At 34.1% G+C, this 10,437-nt stretch overlaps 2 long non-coding RNA genes across 2 annotated transcripts; both read left to right on the top strand.

Moving 5' to 3' along the window:
- Positions 1–1,113: 1,113 nt before the first annotated feature.
- LOC134272662 (uncharacterized) lies at positions 1,114–1,747 on the top strand. The gene is made up of 2 exons (XR_009993249.1): positions 1,114–1,515; positions 1,617–1,747. It is a non-coding gene; the product is annotated as an uncharacterized LOC134272662 (long non-coding RNA).
- Positions 1,748–3,976: 2,229 nt separating this feature from the next.
- Positions 3,977–5,762, top strand: LOC134272661 (uncharacterized). Its single transcript, XR_009993248.1, has 3 exons — positions 3,977–4,059; positions 5,274–5,448; positions 5,554–5,762. It is a non-coding gene; the product is annotated as an uncharacterized LOC134272661 (long non-coding RNA).
- Positions 5,763–10,437: the final 4,675 nt, after the last annotated feature.

Below are 10,437 nucleotides of genomic sequence, written 5' to 3'. Positions count from 1 at the left end.
GACATACGTTATACTTTTGTTTTTTGTTTTGTTTTAAATGTTTTGATATTATGCTGAAGTATTGTCAGTGTATGAACAATACACTGTTGTGCATATAAATGGCCACGCATTTTATTGCTTAATATTAAACGGTCAGTGATAAATAAAATCAAGTATATAGATAACAAACAATAACCATTCGTAAAAGGCCATGAAATATATGAAGATATCACACAGTACTTAAGTTCAAAAGCCCCTTCAAACAATATAAATCATGAGTAGAGCACACACGGCCCTCTAAAACATCAGAGGTGGGATCAGATGCCATGGAGCAGTGTGTATCCCCTGCCGACCGGTCACACCCACCTACCGCTTGATCATTGTAATGTTCGGAAGAAGACATAACAAATAACGGACCAAAAATTAGTATGAAAATCGTCAATCAGCATTTGCTGGATAGAAATGTTGCACATTACAAGTTTAAAGCATATTGTTAGGTTACAAACTGAAATCCAAATTCTGTCAAAACAACAAATTATCATTGACTCTTAGCAAGGTAATCATGAATGTTTCTGATAATCAAATTAACATAAATTTGAATAATTTTTATCATAATTGAAGAGAAAATACAAATAAGTAAATGAAGCTACAAGTGTTTATTTGTAATGACAATATCACAAATTATAGTTTTTATCCCTGATTATTGCATAAAAAACTTCTCATCCTTTGGATTCAATTTGTAATAAGCATATCTCTAATGTATATTTTTTCAATCGTATCAAATTTCCAAAATTCGGATTTTGTGTTTTGTACACCTGTTCAAACTTTTATGTAAACGTTTAAAAATTTTCTCTCAATGTCACTAATTTATTTATATTCGCATTAAGCATAATTAGTATAAAAGCAGGTGAGTGTTCTGACGCATGTTCTTCAAGTTACATGTTTGTACCTTTTAAAAAATGTTAAGGATTAAATAATGACTTATGTTGAAGATGTTTAGACTTGATTCATTAAAATTCCTTGCACGCAGCGGACAATTCATTTGTAAACTGTCACTCCAATTTTATAATGAATGTCTTTTTGTAAATTAGATAGGAAAACCCTGTTGGAAAGCATACAATTCCTATGCTTTTGAAAGAAATAAATAAACAAACCATATTCTTACCTGTGACGTCTCTTATCATAAAAGTGATGCTTATATACAGAGTAGGCAAAGCATGCTAACCAAATCCGGCATGATAATATTACCTTGGGCATTATTCAGCTAATTACGGTTATGTAATTTGTATATTCAAGCATGTTCATATAAGAAAAAACTTATTTAAAAGTACTTCCAAATGTCAAATTGCAGGCAAACGGAGGATATTGTGAAAGTGAAAAAGAAACTTTTCTAGACAATGAAGTCGGCACGCCTAATTATTATTTTTTTGCTGCTTATGATTTTACAAGTAGGGTTAAATGTAGGATTTTATGAAGTAATGGCAGAGGACAGTGATGGAAACAGCGTAGGAGTTATTGTCAAACGAAGTCTGTTTTGTAAGTAATGTCGGTAAATATTGTATCAGTTAATTGCAAGACTACATGTAATCTATCAGTAATTGCCATACTTTTATTTATAAGTATCTCTTTGTATTTAGCGTCTATAATAGGGGGATCACGGCAATTTGGAATTTATAATTTACGATTCAGGAGAAGAAGACGTCCCAGTTCAAGAAGAAGATGGGGTTAACTTTGCAATTCCTCCTCAATAAAACATTTATGATGAAAATTGGCGTTTGAATCATTTATACATATTCTTAATTTTAAAATTGAGTTTATTTTTTTACCTTTTTAGTGGTCATTGTTACTATTTTAATGGTGAATTGCTAAAATTTGACGTGCCTTTCGCCCAATTTTTATAGTTTTAACATTCATATAATTTTGATTGACCGTTTTAACAAATCATTATTGGAACAATATATCTCTGATCCTTTTCAAAAAAGAATCTTAAGACTTAAATAAAGACGCCACTACTTGCCGGTCTAGAGCTGCAAAATTATCCTATATTCGGCTCTTAGGGCCTTTAAGCAGGGATGGATCTTTTTCGTGCCAACACCTTCTGCTTCACGGGACATCGGTTTATACTGTCTCATCTTAAGTGGGATTCGGACCTGCGATAATAGGATCAACTCCTTACTTGGCGACTCTAGAACAGACGCTCTAACCACTGCGCCACGCGGTCGACTATTTCAGAATAAGTGAGATATCTTTGTGAAACAAAGAATTACAGATTTGACAAATTTTTATCTTGGTCACAAGATTCTTAATGAAAAGAAGTTGCATTTGTCTAAACGATGTCGCAGGATCCCAAATTGCAAGTTAGGTCATTTAAGGACAGATGATGCTAAAAATATGGTTGTCTGGACTTGTGCAAAAATATATATCAAGAAATTATAAACCTTCTGTGATATTTAAAAGTCTTCCCATCTGAAACCATCCTTATTGAACTTTACAAGTATTTTTCACTTCAAATCCCATTTTTGTGAAAATTTGAATAAAGAATTAAAAGCTACGCGATGAAACTTATTTCTTTTACTCATTTAAATATGACCCTTGTTATTTTCATTAATTGATTGTTATAATTATTTTTCGTCCCTTGAAAAAATAAGCTTTTCACATCACTAAATACCTTTGAAGGGCTTCACATCGTACCCATAGATTGAAAAACATTATGACATCTACAATTCTGGATATAAGGCAATCAAATATCGAAAAAGCGATTATTTTAAAATGGAATTAAAAAAAAGAAGAGAAGTCATGTTGCACTTTTTTTTAACCAGCAGTTATCCAATTAATATTCGAGGTGTTCAATAAATAATGTCCTCTGTGCTCGGAAAGAATAAAAAAACACTTTTGACTTTTTTGAGTACGGCCCCTCGTATACATTTACTGGAATATGGCAGATCATATGATTTCCTGGACTTATTTCTTCTTTCTTAAAGGTATTTTCTTCAAATTTGAAAAATAATCAAGTCAAAGCGTGACAGATCTGGCAAATATTGTCGGTGCTAACTTTCTGTTTATAACCAGTTTATTACACTCTTCAGGTAGTGTGGATTTGGACGCTGTCATGCAGTTGATTCCTGATTCTGGTTCCGTCCTCTCTTAAACCTTTCATTTTTTTGGCAAAAATGTTGCTTTCCAACTCCTCCAGAAATTGAACTGCCTCCCCAAATAAGAATTTGAACAACAAGACCACAAATTTTTCAGAATAAGGCATATAAAACTACCTTTGTCCTCTTGCAAATCTTTGCTCTTTTCAGATATTTTATATTTTTGTCAAGTGCATCTTATTGTTATCTTATTTTTAAGATTTAAGTTTCACTATCTGTTTGGATTTAAGACAAACGTGGATAGGTACACTTTCTAATCATTTATAACTGTTTAGATATTTTACATGCTGTCGTTTTCATTGATTTTTCAAAACATGGTGTGACCATTGAGTACTTTTTGAGATTTTTTACGAGTTGATGGACATCAACTCAGTTATGCTCTTACAAATGTTGACCTAATTTTGACCAAAGAACACACCTCGTTTATTCAGTTCCTTCTACGATGATTTGTATCACATCTTGAGAAACTCCACATAAATAAAAGCGAACATATATATTAAAGACATGTCAATGTTTCTTTTTTGAAAGGAAATTTATTTTAAGTATAAACAATAACATTTTCATTGACATGCCTTATTGTGTCGGTCATGTCGGTCCGACAACAAAAATAGTGCATTTTAAACCGCCGAAGAATGAAAGTGTATTTCGTCACTTCTCATATTCCTATATGTGCATATATGCCTTGTCGATTTTTAAAATTTTCGAACTAATTGCATAAAACATTGGTTAATTTTTCTGTGCCAAGTTCGTTGGGATTTATACAAATGGCACATTAGGCCTAACATAGAGATCGAACTACTTTTTCATATTCATACGCACCATGCTACTTTGCTTGTAAACAAAAACACGCAAAATCGGCAGCACAACAGTGACTTCAAAAGAAATTGACGGGACTGTGGAGGCTTACTATAGTGGAAATTTTTAGAAGGTACGTAAACATGGTAAATGTAAATACATGTAAATTTAAGTATATTTGCACGTGTTGCTCTGAAATATAAACTTAGCCAGTAGTTTATCGATAGGACTTCGTATGGTACTGACCGAGTAAACATTAGCGCCACCTTGTTTTTGCGGCTTTAGGGACTTGATTGTATATTATAAATTTTTCTTTGTGTTTTGTCCGCAAAAGTAGCTTCTATTGTGGTAATGAGGCAACTGCCTCACTAGAAATATTATTTCAAGTCTTTGAAAACACACACAACAGCAGTCGTGCGACAGGACATGCCATTGACATTTCGACTAGATTTCCACTTTCTTGAGAGAATCGGTCATGTTTTAGTGAAAATCGAATGAATATTTTTCTGCATGCAATGATACGAAACGAAATTATCCAAGATAATATTTCTACTTGTTGTATCATACGAAAAATACGATGAGAACGAAGCATCTGTTGGAACGACGCCATTTTTATTTTAGCCAGGAGCGGATCAAAATCCAACACACGCACCTGTTCATAATAAATCTGGAATAAGTTATTTTAATTGATTTATGTTTACTCATATCGCTTCAGAAAAATAAAGACCACTTTTTTAATGTAACATAACAGGGTGAAAGTGTCTAATTTATTAATTTTCATTATAAAATAAAAAAAAAATATTTATAAATCATGTAAATGGCAATAAGTGAAAAAAAAATACACATGTTCTGGATGACATGCGAGTACAAAGGCATCCTGTGTCATAAAACTGTGGAATAAACAATTTAAGATGTAAAAAAAAAAATAAAGATCAGATCGAGATTTTGATGATCTTAAAGATGATTATGTTGATGATGTCAAAGGCTCAAAAAAGAAAAAGACAAACTTTTCTGGAAAATATCAGGTTCAAAGAAAAATTGTCAAAGCAAGTCTCAGCTATTACTTGTATTGCAGCAGATATGCATCAAGCATGAAACAATTTCTCAGAAGGTAGTAGAGGTAGACAGTGTACGTGTTGCTAATGCACTTGTAAGCATTTTGTATAAAGAAGTGGTTTGAATTCCTACAGACGATTGGAATTCAAGTGATCTAAATTTATTGCTCTGGAAAGATGATGATTTACATTTAAGATGTCATAATAAATAAAATACTCTTCAAATCTTCCATTTTACTTGTTATTTTATATGTTGTTTTAATTTAGAATTTAAAATTTATTATTTTTCTAGAAGTATAAACCATAAGGGCCAGAGCATAATGTTTCCTGGAAGGATTTGTTTACGAAACCTTTTTCACTGCTTCTGGAGGTTCGTTGGTTAATTTCTCATTCCGGAAAATTTAACTCCATCACTACCATGTTGGGGGTTCCTTAATGCCAGATAACATTTCCAGGAAAGCAAAGAGGTACTTTTAAAATGTCATAATAAATAAAATACCCTTCAGATCTTCAATTGTACTTGTTATTTATATGTCGTTTTAATGATAATGTAAAATATTTTATTTTTCTAGAGGTATACACCACTAATAGCAGAGCATAAAGGATGGCTGGGAGATTTGATAAACTTACTGTTGTAGGAGAACAATTTCAAGCATTGATATATATTGGAAAATTGTGCTGTCAGTCTTTTGTATGACTTGGAGGACAAGCTTCCCCTTGAAAACTGGAACAAATGTGAAATGAAGAATGTGTATCTTCATATTGAGAACTTTTCCTTGTAAATCACCTCTGGGAAAAAAATTTATTTCATATCAATTTATTGTGTTCATTATCTGGTCTAATTTTATATTTGTAATTTTTTTTTAAAATTGCATGGCGAAACACATTTTTGCTCACCTGAGTCAAAAGCTTAAATGAGTTTTTTGATCCGATTTCTTTGTTGTCTGTTGTGTTGTAAACTTGTTACTACTTAATTTTTGTTCAAATGATGCCCCTTCCCCCCTGGGAGCTTGAGACCATTTATAAAGTTAAACTTCTCTAAATGGAACTGATATCTTCTTTTTTCAAGCCAAGATACTCAGGTGATGTACAAAGTATGTACTTTGTAGTGACATCAATTAGAAGCAATATCATTTTTAAACCGCAGTTTGATAGCAGAAATTTTATTTTGAAAATGTTGGAGGCATATGTTCATTTATATCATATTAATTTCATGTTTGTGAATTTCAAAACCGATTTCAGCTACAATTTACATTGGAAAAAATGCAGTTGTCCAACTTGTGTCTATTGTGTGTCATGAAAGAAAAATCTTACAGCTTATTGTGATATGCAACAAATATTTTACCTTGACCATGTGTTTTTGCAACAGTTGTAAAGTGTATATGCTCAAGAATATAATTATTAGTTTTCTCCTGTGTCCCAAATATAACTGTGTTAGTACTTTGATTTATGTAGCATTTATTTGTAAATCAGGGTCCTGTGTAAAACTTCTGATATTAAGATTACACACATTTTGCATTTTCTTGTATTTTCCTGTATATTGTGCTTTTACACATTTAAACTGGAAGACTGCAATGTTAAAAAAATCTAATATGATAAGTATAACAATAGTAATTGTCAAATTGATAATGAAAAGTATTTTAGCTCACCTGAGCCGAAGGCTCAAGTGAGCTTTTCTGATCACATTTTGTCCGTCGTCCGTCCGTCTGTAAACTTTTCACATTTTCGACTTCTTCTCAAGAACCAATGGGCCAATTTTCACCAAACTTGGCACAAAGCATCCTTGGGTGATGGGAAGTTTAAATTGTTAACATGAAGGGCCAAGTCCCCTTACAAGGGGAGATAATCAATAAAAGACAAAAATAGGGTGGGGTCACTAAAAATCTTCTTATCAAGAACCACTGGGCAAGGAAAGCTGAAACTTATGTGAAAGCATCCTTGGGTAGTGCAGATATTAAATTGTTAAAACCATGACCCCGGGGGGTAGGGCGGGGCCACAATAGGGAATCCAAGTTTTACATAGAAATATATGGAACAAAGCTTTTAAAATCTTCTTCTCAAGAACCTCTGGACCAGGAAAGCTGAAACTTATGTGGAAGCATCTTTGGGTAGTTTAGATATTTAATTGTTATAATCATGACCCCCGTGGGTAGGGCGGGGCCACAATAGAGAATCCAAGTTTTACATAGAAATATATAGAATAAAGCTTTAAAAATCTTCTTCTCAAGAATCACTGGGCCAGGAAAGCTGAAACTTATATGGAAGCATCCTTGGGTAGTGTAGATATTAAATTGTTAAAATCATGACCCCGGGGGTAGGGCGGGGCCTCAATAGGGAATCCAAATTTTACATAGAAATATATAGAACAAAACTTTAAAAATCTTCTTCTCAAGAACCACTGTGCCAGGAAAGCTGAAACTTATGTGGAAGCATCCTTGGGTAGTGTAGATATTAAATTGTTTAAAATCATAACCCCCGTGGGTAGGGCAGGGCCACAATAGGGAATCAAAGTTTACATAGAGATATATAGAACAAAATTAAAAATCTTCTTCTCAAGAACCACTGAGTCTGGAAAGCTGAAACTTATGTGGAAGCATCCTTGGGTTGTGTAGATTCTAAATTTTAAAAATCATAAAAGGGAAGGGGGTAGTGGGCATCATAGGCAAAGACAGAGAGGGAATGTGGTAAAGAACTGCATCACCCAAGTAACTCAGGTGAGCGATGTAGCCCATGGGCCTCTTGTTTTAACGAGATATTACTTTTGCTGTATCCACATTAAGGACATTCAGATACTGTTGTACCATGATATACTGTAGGTATGAAAGAGCGTTTCATTTCATTTGTTAAAATAGGGCACTAATACACAATAAATGTATAATTATAATGTAAAAAGAAATGCTTTCCTTATTATTTCACATGACATTATTTGTTTATGGGATTTTATAATACAGTGCATCATCTCATGGAATTGACATCAGAAATCAAATGGAAGTCTAAATTTCTGCAATTTTTAAATGGCAATTGCATTTCCTTATCAGTAAAGCAGTGTTCAATTTATAAGCTTGAACAACCATCAACTCGTATCAGTACTTCCAGCACTTTGATTATTGTTAATTATTTCTTTAAACTAGTGTGAACTACCCCAAATTGATGCCTATCAAATTTGCTTTGTGTCTGAAAGTCAATCAAACATCGTCAGTAATAATTGTTGTATTTTGGCAAATAGAACATTGGTTTTTGTAAGTTCCTGTCGCCAAGGACGGTACCCACTTTTAATGCCCATTAAATCAATATTGTTCAATGAAATCCACTTGCACGTGTAGTTAAAAAAAACAAACACTGGATCTGTAAATTTCACAAATTTCCGTGAATATTTCTTTGGGTTTCCCAACAGGTTTTACAGCAGCTTCAACCATTCTGAACCATTCATTTTTTATGCAGTGTCTCGAATAGCCCTTGTTTTCCACCTTCTCACGATAAAAATATGAGATAAAAAATGGTCACATAAACTGATATTAATTCATTAAAGATTCAATCATGAGAGAAAGGCAAGTTTAATGCTGTATGATATCTGTGTTGTATGTCATAAAGCTCAGGACATAATTTATTGAACAGCCCTCGTAAATCACTGTATGACGAAAGTGAAGAAAGTAAACGTGTAGTGGTATAAATTACCATCTAATATTAAGGGCTTTATATGGTCCAAAACAACAACATTACAAAATATTTCGGAAGCATGAAAATCATCGAGGATTAACTTTGACAGCATCCGAGTGGAGGACGAGGTTGTGTAGTGAAGTCTCAGAACCTGGTAAATTGAGTGCTGTGTCATTAGTGATGTTTGCTATGGGTATTACAGGAAGAACTTGATAGAAATATTCATTTTTCTTTAAGTTGTTTTTTGGTTCATCTGTTAAAATCTCGATCGGGATTTTCCTGCCACTATTTCAATAATTTCTTGTCTGGGCCACATTTGCTCCACATATTGTGATTCAACACGGGGCTCAGCTGTTACTGAACCTTCTGCTGGGCTGTGTTCTTAAACGTCAAGCTGTAGGTATTATCTGTGGTAGATGGGGACTACATACCATATGCATGATTTTGCACCCAAAGTGGTGCTGTTGGTCCCCTTCCCTAGTAAGGAATGGGTAATGTGAGAGTCGACAATCATAATTTCATAAGGTGCAGTGCAAAAACTGATATCATTAGCAGAAAAAAATGGAATTCCTTCTAGGATGTCCACATCATAATCTTTAACTACTAGGTCCTCGATATGTAGGGTTATATTTTCTCGGGTCAAATCAAAGGGTTGCCATCAGTCTTAAATACCTGTTTAGTGGACTTTGTGATTTCGTTTTCCAGGAGCTCAGTGAGATACGCTCTAATTATACTAATTTCTGTAACACTGTCTAGTGTTATATGGATGACATGTTGATTTATAGAAAGTTTCATTTGTGGCGACTGTTTGGTGCTGACTTGTGAAAAATGGTGGATTATAGCTTTTAAGGCCCGCGGCTGTGAAGGACTTTAATTTGGCATCATTGTTCAGAAGGAATTCGAAGCTGAGTGGCCAAGGCTTGAGATCTTTCTTTATTTAGGTGGCCCAAGGTCTTTGATCTTAACTCTGGACTATACGGTTGTTCAGCCGGGGATGTTGACCCTTGTGCAGTAGGCAAAGATAGGTAAAGGAAATGAGTTTTTCGTGGGATGGTCATAACTCCTCATCAGCCTCAGGAGGATCGCTAATTGAGCTATGCATCCTCCACGTTGGAGTAGATTGTCTTCAATGAAGCTGGTTAACATCTGAAATACGTCTTCGGGTCGTTTCAGTAGAATGTAACCAAGTCCAAGAAATAGGCAACTTTTTGTGAAACCCAAAATGTGTTAGAAAAGCTTGCCGTTTCGATTTTACAAATGTGGAGTTCTTAACAATTGCGTTCCTTGAAATGACTGAGTTGTCCGTGCATAAGCTCTTAGTAGGTTATTTTTTGTGCATCTGTCTGTTGTGCTTCTTCTGGCAAGTTTTGTCGATCGTTGGCAAGCCCATATCTTGGATTTGCTGGGATTTTTTTAGGTCATGTTGCTCCGTCCACTACGAAAATTGCGAAGTTAGGAGCGGGCCCGAGTGCATACTGTTACTTTTGCTTCCACGCCTCTTGCCATATGGTCTTGCCATAAATAAAACCTATGTGAAGTATGGAACCCTTAGCCCTAACCCTTCAAAATTATGTCCAATTTAAAAGGGTAGGTCAAACTCCAATGTCAAGGTCAAAGGGTCAAGGGTCTTGAAATGAAATAAAATGTCTAGTCGCAAGGATTAAATATGTACAGTATAAAAGCACTAGTCCTAACCCTTTAAAAGTCATCGTCAATGTTTGCTTTTTAAAAGTAGGTCAAACACCAAGGTCAAAGCGTCAAAGTTCTTGGTATTCAATGAAGGTTCTTTCACAAGAAGA

This window comes from Saccostrea cucullata, unplaced genomic scaffold, assembly GCF_032062105.1.
Source record: "Saccostrea cucullata isolate Sc308-1 unplaced genomic scaffold, CSIRO_AGI_Scuc_v1 ctg8405, whole genome shotgun sequence".
Classification (NCBI taxonomy): Eukaryota; Metazoa; Mollusca; class Bivalvia; order Ostreida; family Ostreidae; genus Saccostrea; species Saccostrea cuccullata.
Note: the sequence above shows the minus strand (reverse complement) of the source record. Positions and strands in the feature narration are given on the sequence as shown.